At 34.3% G+C, this 20,911-nt stretch overlaps 1 pseudogene; it reads right to left on the bottom strand.

Moving 5' to 3' along the window:
- Positions 1 to 4,337: 4,337 nt before the first annotated feature.
- Positions 4,338 to 20,911, bottom strand: part of LOC110203525 (oxidoreductase NAD-binding domain-containing protein 1 pseudogene) — a 42,280-nt pseudogene continuing 25,706 nt past the window's right edge.

Raw genomic sequence — 20,911 nt, 5'->3', positions numbered from 1 at the left:
TTGGGGGGGAAGGGCAAGTTATAGGAAGAAGTGAGGAAATAATCTCACATAAAAAGAACATACAATTAGAACTTATACAATGTAGGGGAAAATAGGAGGTAGCAATGCTTTAACCTCACTCTCATCTGAATTGGTTCAAAGAGGAAAGAATATACACACACACATACGCACACACACATACATATATATATATATATATATATATATACACACACACCTACGTATCTACATATATATCTACTTATACACACATAGACATATATACACACACACATACATACACACACACACACACACACACACACATATATATATATATTTAATTGGGTATGGAAAACTATTTTACCCAATTGGAATATAGGAAGAGAAGGGGAAAGGAGGGAAGGTGATAAGAGAGAGAGTACATTAAGGAAGGCAGTGGTCAGAAGCAAAACAGACTTTTGAGGAGGGACACGGTTAAAAAAAGAAAGATGGATAAACATGAAAATAGGATGGGCAACATAATAGAAAAAGATAATGATAAGTGATGGAAGGTATGTGGGAAAACTAGGATACTAATGCACTGTTGGTGTAATTTTGAACTGAATCAGCCATTTTGGAAAAAAAAATAGAACTACTCTCAAAGAGCTGTAAAAATTGTCCATACTCCATTACTGAGCAAAAACACTGCTAGATCTGTGTCTCAAAAAGATGAAAGAAAAACAAAAAAGAACCCCTATGTACAAAATGTTTATAGTAGCTCTTTTGTTGTGGCAAAGAATTAAAAATATGGGTGATGCTCATTAAATGAGGAATGACTGAACAAATTATGGTATATGATGTTGTTGAATGGTACTGTGCTATAAAATGAATAGAGGGGTGGGTTCAGAAAATATTGGAAATATTTATATGATTTAATATAAAGTAAAGTGAGCAGAGCCAGAGAACATTCCACACAGTGACATCAATATTGTACTGATGATCAGTTTGGAAAGACATATACTTTAATCCATAGAGTGATCCAAGACAATTCCAAAGGACTCATGACAAAAAAAAATGCTATCCTCATCCAGGGAGAGAACTTATAAACTCTGAGTGATGACTGGAGCATAGTTTTTTTTTAATGTTTTATTTTTCTTCCTTTTTCCAACATGGTTAATATAGAAATATGTTTTGTATGACTTCACATGTATAAGTGATATCATAATGCTTACCTTTGTACTTGGTCAGGAAAAAGACACTAGGTAGGAAGAGACTTTAGAATTCACTGTTTTTAGAAATGAAGCTTAAATTTGATAAAATATTTTTGAAAAAAGAATTGAGTGTCATGGTGTCTTATTTAATGTTAGTAAGAAATGCAGCATTTCAGCCATAGCTTACAAGAGTAAATAAAAGAGTGTACCCTTCTCCCCCTCATATTTAAGTTCAGAGAAAGAGAGAGACAGAGAGACAGAGAGTACAGATACTACATCAGATGTCATGTCAATTTTTCAATTCAAGCCAGGTGGCACAGTAGTTAGAGTTCTGGGACTGGAATCGGGAAGACCTGATTTCAGACTTAGTAATTTCAAGTCTGGCCCTAGTAAAGTCTTTTAACATTTCTTTGTTTCTTCAACTTCAGATAGACATAATAATGGCACCTACTTCAAAGGGTTGTTGTAAAGATTAAATTATATGTATGTGTGTGTGTGTGTGTGTGTCTGTGTATAATTTCTATACAGCAAAATTCCTTACATGTGGTAAGTACTACGTAAATGTGTATTCTTTTCTCTGTCTTCCTAGCTGGGCATATCCTTTGTAATGTGTGAAAAAGCCAAAAGGAGTAGCTGACTCCTCTTATTTTATAAGTCAAAGTCTAAAATACCTGAATGAGGCTACTTTTATTAACAAAATTATTATTTTGTTAATATTTTTTTAGAGAAATATCTATTTCAACATCTTATCTACACTTCTAATTGAACACCTGTATTTGAAAGCAATAGAGACAGACATAGGAAGTAAGGTAAGGGACTGTCTTTTTCTTCTAATTTATCCTCTGCCCACAATTCGTGTGTCTTTAGAACTTTCCCCTTGAATACTGGATTCAAATCCTACCTCCAACCATATGTGACTTGCCTGTGGTAAAAGGTAAAGAAAGCTTCATGTTCCTTATTTGCTCAATAGGAAAAGTACCATCAGTACTTATCATGTTGGCTTTGCTTCATAATATCTGTGAGCTTGGGGAAGTGATTCCCCATCTCCAAGTCTTAGTTTCTTTTTTGGAAAGTGAGGTGACAATTAGACTAGAGTAATATCTCTTCTAGCTTTAAATCTATTATTCAATTCATTTTTTCATCTTAATACCCTTATCTTGGTTAAGGAATAGATCCTCCTTTTCTACAGGACTTTCTATAGAAGCAGGATAACAATTTATAGCCAATACTATGGAAAGGATTCTGATTTGGATACATATTATAATAGTGGCATAAATAGAGTGGTGATCATGCATATTGAAGGTGCTGGCAGCCCAATACTTGCTATGGTTCTGCATCCAAAATTAATTGAATGTAGTCCCATTTTAACAAATTGGGGAGGGAAAGGCAGCCTCAGGAATTTCTTTTTTTTGGGGGGGTGGTTCATTTATTTCTCTCTTTATTTTTTACATTAATTTTTTTAAAAAATTTCAGTTCCAAAATTCTCTGCCCCTCCAGTTCCTCCCCCATTTATTGAAAAGGCAAGCAATTATATGTGAAGTCATGCAAAACATATTTGCATATTAGTCATGCTGAAGAAAAAGCATGAAAAATAAAGAAGTAAAAACAATGCTTCAATCTGCAAACAAAGTTCATCAGTTTTCTGTTTGGTGGTGAATTTTTTTTTGTTCTTTATCATAAGATTTTTGGAATTTTCTTAAGTCATTTTCATGAGATCTTTGGAATTCTCTTGGATCATTTTATCAATCAGAGTAATAAGTCTTTTGCTGTTGATCTTAAAATATTGCTGCTGTTGTGTACAAGGTTCTCATTCTGCTCACTTCGCTTTGTGGAAGTTCATATATAAAGCCTTTTTATAAGGCTCTTTGAAGGGTTAGGTGACCAGAGAAAGACAAATAACTACAGTTCAAGGATATCCCAAAGAGGAGGTTGACTGGAACCCAGCACAGGCTGTCTCCAGGGAATGATGGTGGGACATTAGCTGGTACCCACTATTTGGTATCAACCGTAGGTGAATGGTCTCTAGTCTTCCAGTTTTGGCTGGAGAAGAATTTGGGAATTGGCAGTTATTTGTGGTGCAGGGAAACATATGGAATTTAGAGGTTTAGGGATGCTGGGAAGCAGAAATCACAACACATGGGTCCTTCCTGAAAGAATTTGACCCAAGCCTTCTTTCAGCCGAAGATAAGATTTATTAAAAATCCACCATATTAGCCAGACTTTTAAGGAATCTGAGCACCTGTGAGATATAAGCTGGATTATAAGAATCTGAGCCAGGAGTTTCTATATGACACTATTGAGTCCCACAGGTCTGGTCCTATCATTTGTCATCCCTCACCCCTGAATCCAACAAACGTTTCCTAGTGCTCATCATTGCTTCCAACTTACATGCTATTTAACCAGAAATCTAAAATTACTGACTTTTGTGAAAATGCTGCAAATATGTGCAAATATGTGTGAATGATTTCTGAATTCCTTTCTGGAATGTTCTTAAATTTTGTGATTCTGGGAATCAATACCATATTCAGGGTCCTGAGTATGAGATTCTACAATTGTTCATTTAACGAAATTTAATTGAATTGATTATATACCTAGTTTATTTATGTTTTATGAAACTTCCAATTTCTCTTAATTCTCAAAGAAATGCACTGATAGATGTTAGAACATTTTGAAAGTGTTGTGATTCTGAGCCTTCCTTTTTCTTGATTAAAATATTTTTTTGCACATAAATTACACAAGTTTACTGCAAAAGAGAAGTTATACATGGCCAATATTTCACACCCAAATCCAATGATTTCAGATATTTACAGGTAAATCTGAATCATTCTTGCCACCCCATCCTCTATGGAAAAAAGACAAAAAATCAATAATGGCACCATGTGGAGAGCATTAAAAGATAGCTGAGGAATTATCAATAGAAGAAATTCAGGTAACTGTTATTCACATATTGTTATCAATGACACTTTTGCTTTGATTTTATCTTCTTAGTGCTTTTCACCATATACAGACTTCATCTTCATCTCCTTTCATTGGGAAGTCGTCTCATTGGACAAAATTGGGGCAGCCCCAGGGAGGCCTGTGGTCTCAGCATACACATAGGCACAGAACAAGTCCTGGTCACTGTCATGAGCTAACACTAATCTCTCTCCTTCATCTCTGTTGCTATCACCACTTTTTAAAACAAATACGCTTTTTATGGACCTTGCAGGCTTCTAGAGGACAGGAGAAGTGTTCTATCATTTTTGGTTGGCCACAGAGAAAATACAATGTCCTTGGAGATGTGCTTCTCAATATCCTTGTTAGGGATCCTTCTCTCAGTAACATATGGCAGAAACTCTTCACTGATTTCTATAGTTTTTTGTGAACATAAAAACTACACATGATTTCCCCAAGAAATGCAATTGTTACATTGAGAACGCTTTTCTTATATAGCAACTTGTTGGCAATTTTTTCATCGTACAACAGTCTCACTCTTTGCACCTCATAAACACTTTCTTTGTTCTGCTGATATCGGTAAAGATCAGCTACATGCAGCAGGATGGAATTGAGAGAACTGATTCCCACTTCACTATCTATTAGCAGCAGGTTCACAGGAGAATCTGAAGGCTAAGGGTCAAAGTAGAACTCCACCAACTTGAATGGCCACTTCAGAGTCAAGAGTACACTTAATATGGACCCAAAGGAAGGGAGGATGGTTGGTATATTTCACTGTTAATTCCAAAAAAACCTTTTCTCTCTTTTTTTTTAAGTTTAGATGTATGACAAAACATAAATACATAATAAGAAAAGAAAAAGAAACAATATAACCTTAAATATAAAATAAAAAGTCATGTGCACAGCAGAACATAGAAGAGGATTTAAAATATATAGCAATAACTGTTTTTCATTTCAAGAAAGCCTATATGTTAAATACTGTGCATTATGTTGAAAGCTGTTCATCCTTTCTTTACTTTCTTGTAAATTTTCTTTCGTTTTCTGTTGTATACTTTTTATGCTATATTTCCCCCACCACCCCAAACCACGTTTGAGCATTGAATATATTTGTACATAGGTATTCATTTATACATACACCCATACACATATAAACATATATTTTCATTAAGATATTCAACTCCTGATCTTTATTTTTATGTTTGTACATATCTTTTTTCCCCCTATCTCTACTAACTCTTTGACTTTAATTCTACCTGTCTTATTTAACCTACACCCACTCCAGGAATCCCTCCCTTATCTCCCAATTCCCTTGAATCTAAACCCCATTCTTTATTCCCCTTTTAACCCATTCCCACACTCTCCCCTCAAAAGATCCCTCCTTTATCCTCTCCCTTCTCCTTATCCCCTTAGAGTTTTATTTCTTTCAAAATTTAGAAGACCTTTCTACCTTCTAAATTGTGTATGTATTTTCCCCTTATAAACCCATTCCCATTGATAGTAGCTTTCCAGGACTAACAGCCCCCCTCCCCTATCCAATTCATCATTATTGGTTCTTCCTCTTGTTCCTCATTTTTAAGAGATAATTACTCTTTAAGCTATACTTGAATGGTTTTACTTTTTGAAGACATATCATACTCAGATCTACCACAATCTTCCTTATAAGTCACCTAATTACTAGTAACAATTTTGGACATAGGTTTTACATTTTTCATATCTAAAAGGTAAACATTCTATCGTTATTTAGTACATTGTAATTGGTATTTGGTATGTATATTTCTCCTGGTTCTTGTATGTTAAATCTATTGAGTTCAATTTTTTTCTTTTTTTCTTTGGTAACAAAAGACCTGAAAGCCTAACAATTGATCATATTTTCAATCAGAAGTTCATTTTTTTTTTGCTCTAAAATATGTAGCTTTCCAAGACCTGTGATATTTTACTGTCTCCATTGTTAGGTCTTGTATGGTCTAATTGTGGTACCACCATATGTAAATTGTTTTATTTTTTCTTATTGCTCATAATATTTTGTCCTTGAGCTAGAGGATTTGGAATTTGACTACAACATTCTTGTGTGTTTTATTAAATGATATCTTATATGATTGCTGGATTTTTTCTATTTTCTCCTTTCCCCTCTTGTTCTAATGCTTCAGGACAATTTTCTTTAATTATTTCATGTATTATTGTATCAAGATTCTTTAAAAAAATATTAATTAATTTATTTTTAGTTTTCAACATTGACTTCCACAAGATTTCGAGTTCAAAATTTTCTCCCCATCTCTCCCCTGCCCCACCCCAAGATGGCATGCATTATGAATACCCTTTCCACTAAACTGTCCTCCCTTCTATAACCTCCCCCTTCTTTTATCCCCTTACCCTTCTACTTTCCTGTAGGGCAGGATAGATATCTGTACCCCATTGCTTGTATATCTTTATCTCAGTTGCATGTGAAAACATTTTAAAATATTTATTTTTAAAACTTGGGATTCAATTTTCTCCCTTCCTCCCCACCCACCCTCATTGAGAAGGTAAGCAACTCCATACATATTATACATGTGTAGTCCTCCAAAACATATGCATAGTTGTCATGTTGTGAAAAACTAACTATATTTCCCTTCATCCTATCCCACTCCGTGTTTATTCTATTGTATCTTTTAACCCTGTCTCTCATCAGCAGTGTTTGCTTCTGATTATCCTCTCCCCCAAACTACCCTTTCCTCTATCATCCCCAAGCTCTCTTATTCCCTTCTCCCATATTTTCCTTTAGGGTAAGATAGATTTCCATACCCAATTGAGTGTGCATGTTGTTCCCCCCTTAAGCAAAATCTGATGAGAATAAGATTGACTTATTCCTTCTCACATTCTTTCATTTCTGTTCCCTTGTAAAAGCTTTTTTCTTCTCTGTTTTATGTGATATAGTTTACCCCACTCTACCTCTCACTTTCTCCTTCTCCCAGTATAATCTTCTCTCACTCCTTAATTTTATTTTTGAGGTATCACCCCTTCATCTTCAACTCACCTTGTGCCCTGTATCTATCTATCTATACATATATAAAATTTTCCCCTTCAACTACCTTAATACTGAAAAAGATCTCATGGGTCACAAATATCTTCTTTCCATGTAGGAATATAAACAGTTCAACTTCAATAAGTCCCTTATGATCTCTCTTTCCTGTTTACTTTTTCATGTTTCTCTTGAGTCTTGTATGTGAAAGTCAAATTTTCTATTCAACTCTGATTTTTTTTTCATCAAGAATTCTTCAAAGTCCTCTATTTCGTTGAATGACCTTTTTTTCCCCTGAAGGATTATACTCAATTTTGCTGGGTAGGTGATTCTTGGTTGTATTCCTAGCTCCTTTGACCTCTGGACTATCATATTCTAATCTCTCTGGTACCTTAATGCAGAAGCTGCTTAATCTTGAGTTATCCTGATTGTGTTTCCACAGTATTTGAATTGTTTCTTTCTGGCTGATTGAAATATTTTGTCCTTGACCTGGGAACTCTAGAATTTGGCTACAGTATTCCTAGGAGTTTTCCATTGAGGATCTCTTTCAGGAAGTGATTGGTGGATTTTTTCCATTTCTAGTTGGTTTGGGAATGTAAGGGCACTTTTCCTTGATAATTTCTTGAAAGATGATGTGTAGGCTCTTTTTTGATCATGGCTTTCAGGTATTCTAATTATTTGTAGTTGTCTCTCCTTTATCTATTTCCAGGTCAGTTTTTTTTTCTTTTGTTTTGTTTTTGTTTTTCAATGATATATGTCATATTGTATTCTATTTTTTCATTCTTCTGTTTTGTCTTATAATTTCCTGATTTTCCATAAAGTCATTAGCTTCCATTTTTTCCATTCCAATTTTTAAGGAAGTATTTTCTTAGGTGAGCTTTTGGACTTCCTTTTCAATTTGGCCAATGATACTTTTGAAGGCATTCTTCCTTTCATTGGCTCTTCTGCCCCTAATCTTATTTGTTGTTATTGCTCTACGTTTACCAAGAGGTACTATTTTTTTTTTATTTTTTGTGGAGGAAAATCTTGAGAGCTTGATCTTTTTTTTTTTACCTACTCCACCATCTTCAAAGAATCCTCTTACCCCAAAGGAATTTCTTATTTTAACAGACTACATTTTAAACAAATGGTGAATCCACCAACCACAGGAAAATCAGGAATAATGAAATTAACCCACTGACAAGGTTTGAAAGTAAAACCTGTCAGTGACCAACAAAGGGAGCCTTCAGACAGTTTCGAATTCATTGGTAATCCCACACACTTGAGTGGAAGACACAATCTTGTCAAAAAAGATTTTTGATGTCCTTTCTAAGTGATCACTTTTTCTGGGATTTCATTATGCAGCTCCCAGGGAAGTGAAACAAAATTTTCAGCCTCCCTGGTGACAATACAACTTCAGGGCAGAACATTCCAGCAAAGTCTCTCAATAAGGGGGAGTTGAAGAGCGGTTGGTTTTCAGATGGTTTTGTGGTGCTAAATAAGCCAAGAACCTTTTTTTTTTTTGTTATATCTCATGTACCACTCCTTGTATACTGATTGTTCCAGAGAAAATGTTAAGGCCTGTCTCTGACCAGTATAAGTCTCTAAGTTATCCACTTCATCATCCACTGTGAATTCTTTACCACTCTATCAGGACTTGGGTAGCATGTATTATCATTAATCCTCTGAAATCATTGCTGGCGATTATGATGAGAAAGTTGTATGCCTTTACTTTTTTGTTTTCACTGTATAAGTTCTCTGGGTTCTGTGTACTTTACCCTGAATTGGTTCATATAAGTCTTCCAGATTTCTGAAAACCATCTCATTCATTATTTCTCATAGCTGAAAAATATTACATCATATTTACAAATCAAAAGATACTCATTCATATCCCAATTCGTGGGTGCTATCTCAGATTCCTTTTCTTTTACATCTTTATTTTGATTAGGACTACACCTGCTTTAAATGTTATTTCCCTCTTATCCTCTCTTCTCCTTTTTCTCTCCTATTTCCCCTGTGGGATGAAATGCATTTCTGTATCCAACAATCTTTCTGCATGTGTTCTCCCTTCTTTTTGCCAGTTCAGAAGAGAATGAATTTCAAGTGTTAACTTGTTCAACCCTTTCTAACTTTTTTCTTTTATTAATGTCTGCTTCACTATTCTCAATATAGGAATTTTTCCTCTAAACTTCCTTTTTCTCCTCACCCCCAATACGATCCTCTTCATTTTCCATTATTCTTTTATGATCATTAATACAGCATAAAACTACTCCTAGGCCTTCCATAAAACTAGACTTCCTCTTTAATCTCAGATGGTGATTGTGTTCATAGTGGGCATATGTGTCACTTCCCCATATTTGAAAGTTAGCAATTTATTCTCTGTTATTCTTTTTTCAGTGTTCATTCATGTTTGCCTTTTTAATGTTTCTCTTAAATCCTGCATTTGTTCTTCTTTTCTACTTAGGTATAGTCTTTTCGTCAGGAATGTTTGGAAGTCCTGAAATCATTAAATGTCCAATTTTACCACAGAAGATTATATACAGTTTCATTAAACATATTATTCTTGACTATTAAATTTGCCTTTTTAAAATTTCATATTCCAAGCTCTCCTGTAATATCCAGCCTATAAAATATCATATTATACTCCTTTATTGTGATGGCTATTATTATCTTGTGTGATCCTGACAATGGCTCCTCAATCATTTGATTAATTTTGGTTATAGTATTTTTCTTTTGATCTGGAACTCTGGATTTTAACCATAATATTCGTAGGAGTTTTCATATGGAACAGAGGTGTCAAAGGCAGAGCCTGTAGCCTACAAGTTGTCCACAACACACACATTGTAAAACCAAAAAAAAAAGTTCTTAGAAAACATATAGAAACAGATAAAATTAAACATACATGTCATAACATTTCAAAATTAATTTAATGTGTGACATACAGGGGTGTTTATGCATATTTTCATGACTCATATTTCTATTTCATTTTGACACTACTAATTTCAGGAAGTGACTTGTGCATTTTTTCTGTTTTTTCTTTTGCTCTTTGGTTCTCAATGATCTGAGTGGTTTTATGTTAAGATTCCTTGAAAAACAATTCCTAGATTTTGTTGTTTTTATCATGAATTTCAAGTAATTTTATATTTTTATTTTCTGATCAATTTTTAAGGTAAGATTTTTTTATTATGAAAAATTAAAATTATGTACGATATATGAGATAGTGCATTCTTACATGTTTTCAATCTTTTGACTTTTCTATATCTCTGGTGGTCTTATGGAGGCATAGGATTCTACTTGGTAAATTTTAAATTTCAGGTACTTTGTTGAATAAGTGAGGTTTTGCATTTCTGCCAAGTTGTTTTCTTCATTAAGTCTCATTTCTTTTTTTATTTTTTCACCTAATTCTAGTTCTCATTCTCATTTAAGTTTTTCAAAAATTTTTTTAAAAACTCTAGCTTTATTACTTATTTAAATTCTAATTTAATCTTAGCCCAATTCGTTTTGTTTTTGAAGTTTTATTCATACTGTTTTACAGTCATTTTCTTTTATTCGGTTTGTGTCTTGAGCATCCTTGTCACTGTAGTAGCTTTTTTATGAAGGAACACTTTTCTTTTTTAATAATCTTTTAGCCTAGTTCTTGGCTTGTAACTTCATGATAAGACCAGAGTCTTCGTATTTTTGGAGGGAAGTACTGAGATGGTCCTATTCTTGTTTTTTTAGTGTGTTAGTGTTTAGTTTTATAATATTCAGGATTTTAGGGATAGTGAAAGCTTTCATCACAAGATGAAATTGTGCAAATTTCATTGCATTCAAAGTGGGTAAACTCACCCTGCACTTATATGCATCTTCAGTCTGAGACTCTTAAATTATTAGTCTCTGAGCATTATTGATAACATTGAGTACTCTGCTGTGAGTTTTTCCATTACTTTTTGGGTCTCCTGTAATTGTGATTCTTTGGACATTACAAGAAGGAAAAGTGAAGTGACAATATTAAAGGCATGATGCTGCAATTCACATTGTGGATGAAATTCTTTAAAAGACATTCAGTAGATTATCAGTTTAAAAAGATGTGCTCAATCGGAAAATATTCTTTGAAGGTAGTTTTTGCACTGAGCTAAGTCATAAAAATAAAGACTAACAGATAGCATGTTGCAATGCACACTGGTTCAGATTATTGAGGAAGATTGAGAACTGTCATTCCTGTGGATTTTAAAAATTTGATAGCTACTCATCAGCTAAGAAAGGCTCATGCCTAGACCTGTGTGGCAACAGAACAAATGAACTATACGACCTCTACTAGCTTTTTGCCTCCCTATTATCCTGTGATTCACTGAAACCCACTCACCCTTCCTTACCTCAGGCAATGAGTTTTTGAAAGACCAGATTTAATACTGGACAAAAAGCTCGTTAAATCTAATGTAATTTTAAAATGTTCCATGTTATTAAACTGTGGTAGTACAAAGCACAGAGTATGGTGATTCAGCCGTAGTTCTGGTGGGAACTATTTCACTGAAGATTACCCATTTTATGATCCACACAAAAAGGCAAAAAGCTATCTAGGTGTAGTAAATTGAGCAAATTGGCTGTTATATTTAGTACGGGATAGAGTAGATACGGTTTATGGATTTAAATATAAATAGCAACCTTTTCAACGTCAGAGGAATTCTATGTGGAGAGCTAACTACTTATTTATAGTTTAATAAATCTTGATTTCCAGTGTACCTGGAGATGGGTAACTCTCCTCTAAACTGTGTATAACCATCTGTGATACCTGGGAGGCTGTGGTGATTACCTATAAGTAGTGCACTAGAAAGAACATTTGACATTAAAGGCCCTGAGTTCAAAACTCATCTCCATAATTTTGGTTAAGGGATTCCACCTCTCTTGGACTCACTTGCCCTTTTTATAAAACAAGGAGGCTGAATTAGGTGTCCTCTATTATTACTTTGAGGCCGAAGCCTATGTTCCCTGGAAGACGATAACCAGCTGATGAGAGAAAAATGCAGCCACCACTCTTGATGGTTATTTTGTTCAAGGCCAAATATTTAGAGATTCAAAAATAGCTAAAGTCAGTACAAATGTAAATGCATACCTCTTAGTCAATCAAGAGTATCTTAAGCAGCCACTCCATGCAGGACACTATATTCGTTGTTAGAAATATCACTGCAAATATCAAAAACATCCCTAACCCCGAAGAGCTTGCCTTCTATGGGGAGAGACAGTATAGACCCATATCCCCATTGCCTAACCTAATGCCTAGTACACAGAACATGCTTTATAAATGCTTGTTAATTAATTAAAATTCATAGTAAATATAAACATATATATTTATATATACACTAATTTTCAATTTATATAATCACTATAAATTTTACTTACATAGTTATATATGTATACATGTACACATATACATATCGTAATTCAATGTGATCATTATTATTTAAAGCAATTTTAAACACAACCCTTATTTATGGCTAGCTTAAATGTGAAAATCAAGATTAGATAAACAGTGTTACTTACTTATAAATGAGGAAACTGAGCCAGAATTAAGAAACTTGCTCAACTTTACAGAATAGCAGTGTCACAAGAGGTAGTAGAAATTACATCTTTTGAGCCCCATCCTAGATATCCTACTTCTACACCATGGTGTTCCCACTAAAACAGTCCATACAAAAATATTTACTGATTGACATATGTACATGCAACTTGAAGATACATAATACTGATGTTGAATTTTCCTTCTAAGTTTATGGAATGCATGGTTCTGAAAGGTATGGATTAGAAAGTTTCATGGATGAGGTAAGTAGAATCAGGAGAACATTGTACACAGTAACTGCCATATGATAATCAACAATGTATGACAGTCAAATGTGAATGACTTAACTATTTTCAGCAATACTGTAGTGTAATAAAATTCTCAAGTACTCATGATGAAAAAATGTTATCTACTCCTAGAGTAAGAATTGATGGAGTCTGAATCCAAATCAAAGAATACTTTAAAAATATTTTTGTCTTCTTTTTTTAACAATGTAACTAATGTGGAAATATTTTTGTATGACAACATATGTACAAATCATATCAAATTATTTGTCTTCTCAATGAGGGGAGAGAGGTAGGGAAAGAATTTGGCACTCAACGTTTTTAAAAAAATGAATATTAAAAATTGTTGACTTGCAATTGGACAAGCATTAAAAAAAGAAAAGATGATTTAGTTATGGAATCAGAAGATGTGGACTCAAATCTTCTGCTATGATATTAATTTCTTGAGGTGAGTTTGTACAAAGAGTTCTCTGTTCTGCCTACATTATATGTAATGTTATGGACAAATTAGATAACATATATAAAGTACTTTGCAAACTTTAAAGCAATATATAAATGCTAGCTGTTATTATGCTCGTGTGTGTCCTTTTTAATATGTCAAAGAAATAGTAATATATACTAATAAAAAAAAAAAAACCAAAGCTTTTGGGAAACCATTTTTTGGCATGGAGAGATATTCATCTGAAGGTTTCTGCTAGAAGGTCTTTAATAAGTATATTATATTTAATATTAATTTGAAATTCATAATAATATAAATCTGGGATAAAAATAAAGACCATAAAGGTGAGTCTCTGCAAGATCTATGAGAGGACATTAATAAAACAGGAGATGAATGACTTGATCAAAGTCACATGAGAACTGCTGATCACCTATTAAAATTAAGGTCTTCTGAGGACATGGTATGGTATACTGATTACATAGCAGGCAGAGGAAAAACTGGAAATAAATCCTGCCCTCAGCCAATTGTTAGACCTGTGACTTTGGGAATCACATAATTTCTCTTGACTTCAGTTTCCACATGTATAAAATGAGAGGGTCCCTTCCAGATGAAGATTAATGGCTAATGATTGTAATTGTACATTTTTTAATCTGTGCGTAGGTACATATGTATGCATGAATATGCATTGCATATGTTTGTATATATATAATATGTGTGTGTGTGTGTATTTCAGTCAATAAACATTTGTTTAGTTTCTATTATGTGACCCTTCCTATGCTAAGCATTGGGGATACAAATATGAAAAGAAGCATGATCACTGACTTTAAGGAGCTTACAATACAATGGGGAAGATAACAACAACAACATGAAACTGAAAAGTAAGAGGTGGGCATAATCTACTTTAACATTGCTTCATCCCCAACTCTAGAGAACGGATGTAGGGTTGAGTTTTGAAGGAATTATTGCTGATGCTACTGTTGCTATTTACCTTTTATGTGTATCCAGCTACTGACACATAGTAAAACATTTACATATTTAATTTGTTTGAATTTATTTCAGTTAAGCTAATAAATACAATTTAGGACTCAAAACCCATTTTCTTATCAACCCAAAGTTTTTATCTCTAGTAAATGAGGATACAAAGATTTCTCTATAATCAAATTATGTATTGCATAAAATATATATCTATCTACCTGGAGATGGATATACATATGTATATTTTTGAGTATATATCTATGTTCAACTTTTTTTTTCTTTTTGCTGTTCAGTCATTTCTGACTCTTTTTGACCCCATTTTGCAACAAATACACTACAGTGGTCTGCCATTTCCTTCTCTCACTAATTTTATAGGTGAGAAAATGAGGCAAACATGGTTAAGTGACTTGCCCAGGGTCACAAAGCTAGTAATTGTCTGATTCCATGTTTAAATATAGGAAGATAAGTCTTCCTGACTTCAGGCCCAGCACTCTAATCTAGGCACCACCTAGGAGATTCTTTGTGCAACACATACATGCATGCACACACATATATGTGTATATATGTATATGTATATATAAACACATATATGTGTGCACATATAGACACATACATATGTGTTTATAAAGAGATATACCTACACATAGATGTAGAGATGACTGATAGAGAAATGATAGATAGATAGATAGGTAGATAGATAGATAGATAGATAGATAGATAAATTGAGCTTTTGATTGAAATTCTGTAGTGACAGTGGCTAACTATGTTTCTGAATAGCCTACCCTTGAACAGCTCTAATGGTCTCATTATTGGGAAATTTTTCTTCTCTTCAATTTTAAATTTCCCTATGTGCTACTTATATTTGCTCTGTTTTCTGTATGCAGATAGAAATCTAACCTCTATTGAATGATATAACTTGAAAATACTGCCAATAATTGCCATGTTGCCCCTAAATATTCTCTAGACTAAATATCCCTATTTCCTTCAATCAATAAAAAGTAAGAGATCAAATTGATGAACCAGAATAGAACTGAGTCCATACCTAGTCCATTATTTAGTTGCTATGTGAAATTGAATATGTTCTTTAAATGATCTGAGTAGTAATTTTATCAGTACAATTAAGTTAATAATAACTTCAATAATTACCTTGATGGATGATTATAAGTATCTAGTAAGATGTAGGCTTATAAAGACACTTGAAACACTGCAAATTTTTAAAGAAATATAATGAAGCAATGCTTTTAGTAATAACATTACCAACATTTTACATTATTGGTATAGACAATAATGATGCCTATATATGACTGAACTAAATACACTGAATGTTTGAAGGTCATCCAAAGCCAACTAAAATGGCAATATAATGTGAGAAGAAGGTAGTAGTAAAGGAAATCACTATTTGTTTCTGACTTTGACTGAACAATGTTAGCAAAATAATTAAATTCATTAAAAGGTAATTGTGCATCACTCAGGCTCTAAGAACTTGGCTTTATTGATAGTAGACATAGGATCTGCTTGGTGATTATTTATTTCACTCGCAAGAAATCAGAGCACATAGCCCTAAAAGGCTTCAATGGTTTGGATGTGTCCCAGAAAGGATATGGAGTTTGTCATGTCTCACTGAATAACAACATTGTTTCACATATGAACTGTAGCACACATGTGAAGTATTAACAAATTCTAGCCCAAATCTGGGCCTCACAATTTGTGAACATGTGGTTATTGAGGTAAATAATGAGGCATGCCATGTGGTTCCAAGTACAGGTCTTTAATTTAGCAACTGATCACCAGCCTGTGTTCTGTTCCCCTGCAAGCTGTCAGTGGAGGAGTATTAAGTCAATGAGGCTTTAGAAATCCAAACCATCCACCCACCATGAAAATTCACTCTGTTTGGGAAATGTCTTTTAGCTTATCTTTTTCTACTAGTTCTGTGTGCAGTTTTTTTTTTTTTTTTAAGTCAAGTGGCAAAAAGATTTGGCCTACATAAGTTTGAAGCAAAAAGTGTGAAATAAAAAAACTAGACACACTTACCTATCCTTGCTCTTTTTGTTCTCAGGCTTCTACCCTCTCACACCTGATTCCCATGTCTTGAACTTGAACTCAATATGTTAGAAAGTTTTCAAATGTATGGACAAGTTTAATTCATGTAGCATTTCCATTTAGAGAAAGAAGCCAAAAATGATAACATTTCAGAACAAAGATCTATTTTTGAAATTTGGGAAGTTTGAATTTGATGCTGAAATGCTGTAATGTACAGTGGCCAGCTTTTTTAAAATTAATTTTCCAACTAATATTGGGCATAGATGAGACAAGATATGTTTCAAGACTTCAGAAATCCATGGTTCCTTATCATTCAGTCATCATGCTAAGCCCTTGATATACAAAGAAAGGGGAAAACACACACACACACACACACACACACACACACACTCCCTTCATATAAGGAAATTGCAGTCTAATGGGGGCTGGGGGCAGAAATACAAATGAAAGCAGAAAAGTGTAAGTGGGGAGAGAAGAGATGTGGGCTGATGTATGATGGAAAATTCTAGAGGAGAGAAGGGAAGAGTGAACATATCTCTAACTCTTTTTTTAATGGAGATTCTGCGAAGTTCTCCACCATTCAATCAGAGGACGTGAAGGTCACCACTGGAAAAGGGTACATACTATGTATGAGATCCAGTTCTGATGTAATATTGAATAATGAAAAATTTCCTTGGTCATGATGGAGAAGTCTAGATGAGTATGGTTGTATGGGAAATGAAGACTTAGGTTCTTCCTAAAATGGAGGTTTTGAAAGGAGAGATTTCCTTATTAATAAATATAGTAAATCATATGATTTAATTACTTCATACAATGTGTGGATGTTGAGCTCAGAAACATCTATCATACCTCTTCGTGTATAATCCCTTCTCATTTCTCTGGATGAGCCTGGCAATATTATGAAATTATACTAAAAAAGATACAGAGGAAGCTAAATAAACTGAGGGAAGGGTTAGAAGGACCACTACTTAGGGACAAGCTTTAAAGAATAGGACTAGAAAAGTGACAGTCAAAATGAAGTTGAACAGACATTTAGAAAATTATGAAAGGAAGAAGGAGTAATGCCATGAACTTATCCACCAGCCAATATTTAAGGTAATATAACAATAATGGTTCCTTCTTAAAATTCTGAAACAAGTTTAAGATGTCCTTTACTTATTAGGGAAATATATTTAAAATGTACAGTATTGTGTGAGGAGACACCCAGCTCAATCATTACCTTCTCCAAGAAGATTTTATGGATTCCACAGTTAGAAATGTATTTTTCTTCTTCTAATTTTCCTAAATCATTTACTTTTGATGACTGCTTTCCTCCTATTTTGTTCAATCCTTCTCCATTTGTGGATTTAAACAGGTCTCTTAACATCTCTGAGATGCAGTTTTCCAATCTACAAAATAGGAATGATAACATCTCAGATGTATTAGGCACTTCAAGTTCTGTAAAGTGCTTCATACAGATTATCTCATTCACTATTCATGATAACCTGTTGAGTGCTATTATTAGCCACATGTTACAGGTGAGAAAACTAAGGTTCAGTGACATCATATGGCTTGTGCAAAATGACTCAGGTAATAAGTGTCTGAAACAGAATTTGCGTGCAAGCTTTGCTCATTCTAAGCTCACCACTCTAACCACTACATGACTGTCAGAATCTCTTTCACAGGGTTTTTGTAAAATGCTTTACACATCATAAACTGTGATGTAAGTCTAACCTAGGTGGGCAATAGCCAAAGAGAACAATAAGTGAATTAGAAATAATGGCAATAATGAAGGTGATTATGTTTAATTAAATACAATCTGCAGTTTCAAATATTCCTTAATGATTATCATGAAGTATTCCAAGTATAACAGATAAATATTGAACCTAATTCAAGACTTGGCTTTAATAATACCTAAGTGACCTTAGACAAGTCCCTTCTAATGTTTTCACTTTGGGTTCTGCACCCTTAACATTGTGATAATATGATTAAAATATTCCTTTTCATGTCCAAACCTCAATAAGAATAAAGCCTATGTAAGAATCTTGTTGTTGCCCCTAAGAATGGCATCTTGAAAAATGGATGCTGGGAACCTCTGTCTGTCAACCCCCAACCCATTACCCCTACTTGCTAATTTGCTTTGCTTATGGAATCAGGCTCAGGTATATGAGAAGTATCCTGGTTAATAGAGAAATATACAAATAACCTCAATCTTTAAAAAAAAATAGTTGATTAAATATCAAAGAGTAACAATTATTTAAAACTAATAATAAATAAGACCAATGACAGAAAAAAGAAATATTTCTTGTTAGCCCTTGTTATCATCCTTCTTAACTAGTTAACTAGGTTATTATAGGAAGACAGATTTAAATTAATTAGTTGACTATGATTTAAAAGGAGGCAAATATCTGGGCAAATAAGGGGAAAAACATGTTAATCTGATTTATAGGAAGAAGAAATGGACTTTCTTGTAAGGTGGTAGATTAGCCATTACTAAAAATGCCAAATGAGATACTGAATTACCATCTGATAAAACTCCTCAAGCAGTGGAGTACACCAGAAAGAGTTGGTTAATTAGGATGGACTGAGGAAATTTAGGAAATTGTGTAGTGACTCCATTCAGGTGCTTCTTCAGTTCCCTTTCTATTCAATTATGGGTCTAGTCCAACTTCTATTTGTGAAAAAAAATTATTTTACTGTGTGAATTGGAAGAAAACCGTATGGCATTGTCTGAACCTCATCTTTTATGGCTCCCTCACCCTCTCAAATGAGAATAATGCTTCATATTTTACAGGAAAAAATAAAGTCAATAACAAAGAGCTCCCTCATCTCCATCTAATAATATTCATATGGCTCATTATGTGAGATAAGAGTGAAGAAAAGATAGTGAAAGAAGGTATATAAGTATTATGACATGGTGAAGAGGAAGCTCATTTGAGAGGATGGGAATCCATGGAAAGTTTGAAGAGAGATGAAAAAAAAATTTAGAAGAGCCAGAGCTCACTGGGATAGTGAGTTGATAAAGCAGTCATAGGAGTCTAGCATCAGTGAGACCCCAGTTGAGTTTGGGTAGCGTAATTTGTACTGAACCCATTGAAAATATAGTATGATTTTCTTTACCTTTATACTGAAGTGAAGATGGCAAATTGTAAATAGTAGTATAAGGCGAAGACTGGGAAGGGCATGATGAATGATATAGTAAGGGAACTAGTGATTTAAGAGAGATCAGTGTGAAGGTGAACTGATTAAGCAAAGGATCAACATGGAGAAAATAAGTGAGACAAGGGGATTAAATGAAATCATGGCCAGTATTGGAAAGGGTGGTCAGGGAACCTGTATCGTAAGTGGATCCAGGTTTAAGTAATAACTATTAGGTGGAAGGAGTGGGAGAAGAATCATTTTAGGATGAAAGTTTGTTGCCTGTGGAACAGGCATTCCAGAGTGGAAGGGGTACTTGCATGTTATTTGGTTGGAACTTTGGAATGGGAAGGTTGAGAGGGACAGTAATGATTATTTGGGAGGTAGAGATGGAGAGTAGAATTTAGATGTTGGTCTATAGGTGTTAAGAATCACTGAAATTTGTAGGGGATTGCCAGGGTATCCATCATTGAGTACAAGGCACCCTTCATCTACCAAAGAAAACTAGAGATCAGGCTGGAAATAAGTGTAATATTACATGAGAGTCACATAGTCTAATGAGAGGCCTCACTTCACTACTCTTTTTTTTTCCCTGAGATTCAGCTGGAAATGGGCACAGTAGGAGATAAAAGCCAAACTTGACCACCAAGAGACACAAATCTCATTACTCATTACCTTTCTTCTTTCTTTGCCCTGAGGGGACAGGCAGAGCAGGGGATGTAAGCCCTGAGTTCAAAGGAAAGGTTTTTCCTCTTTGTACCATATCCCAGTTCTTAGATTGGGATAGCAACAGAAGGTCAAAGTGATCTTCTGCTGTCACAGATAGAAAGCATCACTTTGGGTTAGATGTAAGGCTCCTGAACTGGCCCCTTGCCAAATTCCATTAGGGAACATGCTGGACAGTAGGATATAGAAGATACAAAGTGCTGGCCCTGAGGAAATTTTGGCTCCCCTTCTCACCTGGGGCTAGATATCAGGCATAAGCAGTTAAGTGGTAGAATCCTTGCACAGAGGGAAGTCACTTTGGGAGAGGTGGAAGATGCCTTTTCTCAGGAGACAGAAAGAGTAACCTGGATTCTAATCCTATCTGTTCATTATATTAATTGGTAATAGGCTAATTTGGTTCTCCTCTCTGAACTTGTTTTCTCACCTGTCAAAGGAGTGTGTTAAAGAATGTGATCTGTGATATCTGCTCTAGCTGTAGATTGTGCCTTTAGTGCTACTATAAGCAGTTGAAGAGAAAGATGAGATGAAAGAACATGACGCTTTTTTCTGACAAAAAATACTCATGTTTTGATCTGATACTGGTTTATTTTGGAGGAGATTTCTGGTTATTTGCTATGTCCATTCAGGATCAACATAAGTCAAGTGGCAGGTTTCATAAGAATTTCTCTGTGCCCTTCTCCAAGTAACACAGAATCTTAACCACATGGTCTT

This window comes from Phascolarctos cinereus, unplaced genomic scaffold (assembly GCF_003287225.1).
Source record: "Phascolarctos cinereus isolate Bilbo 61053 unplaced genomic scaffold, phaCin_HiC Scaffold_2;HRSCAF=192, whole genome shotgun sequence".
Classification (NCBI taxonomy): Eukaryota; Metazoa; Chordata; class Mammalia; order Diprotodontia; family Phascolarctidae; genus Phascolarctos; species Phascolarctos cinereus.
This window is presented reverse-complemented; position numbering and strand designations above follow the sequence as displayed.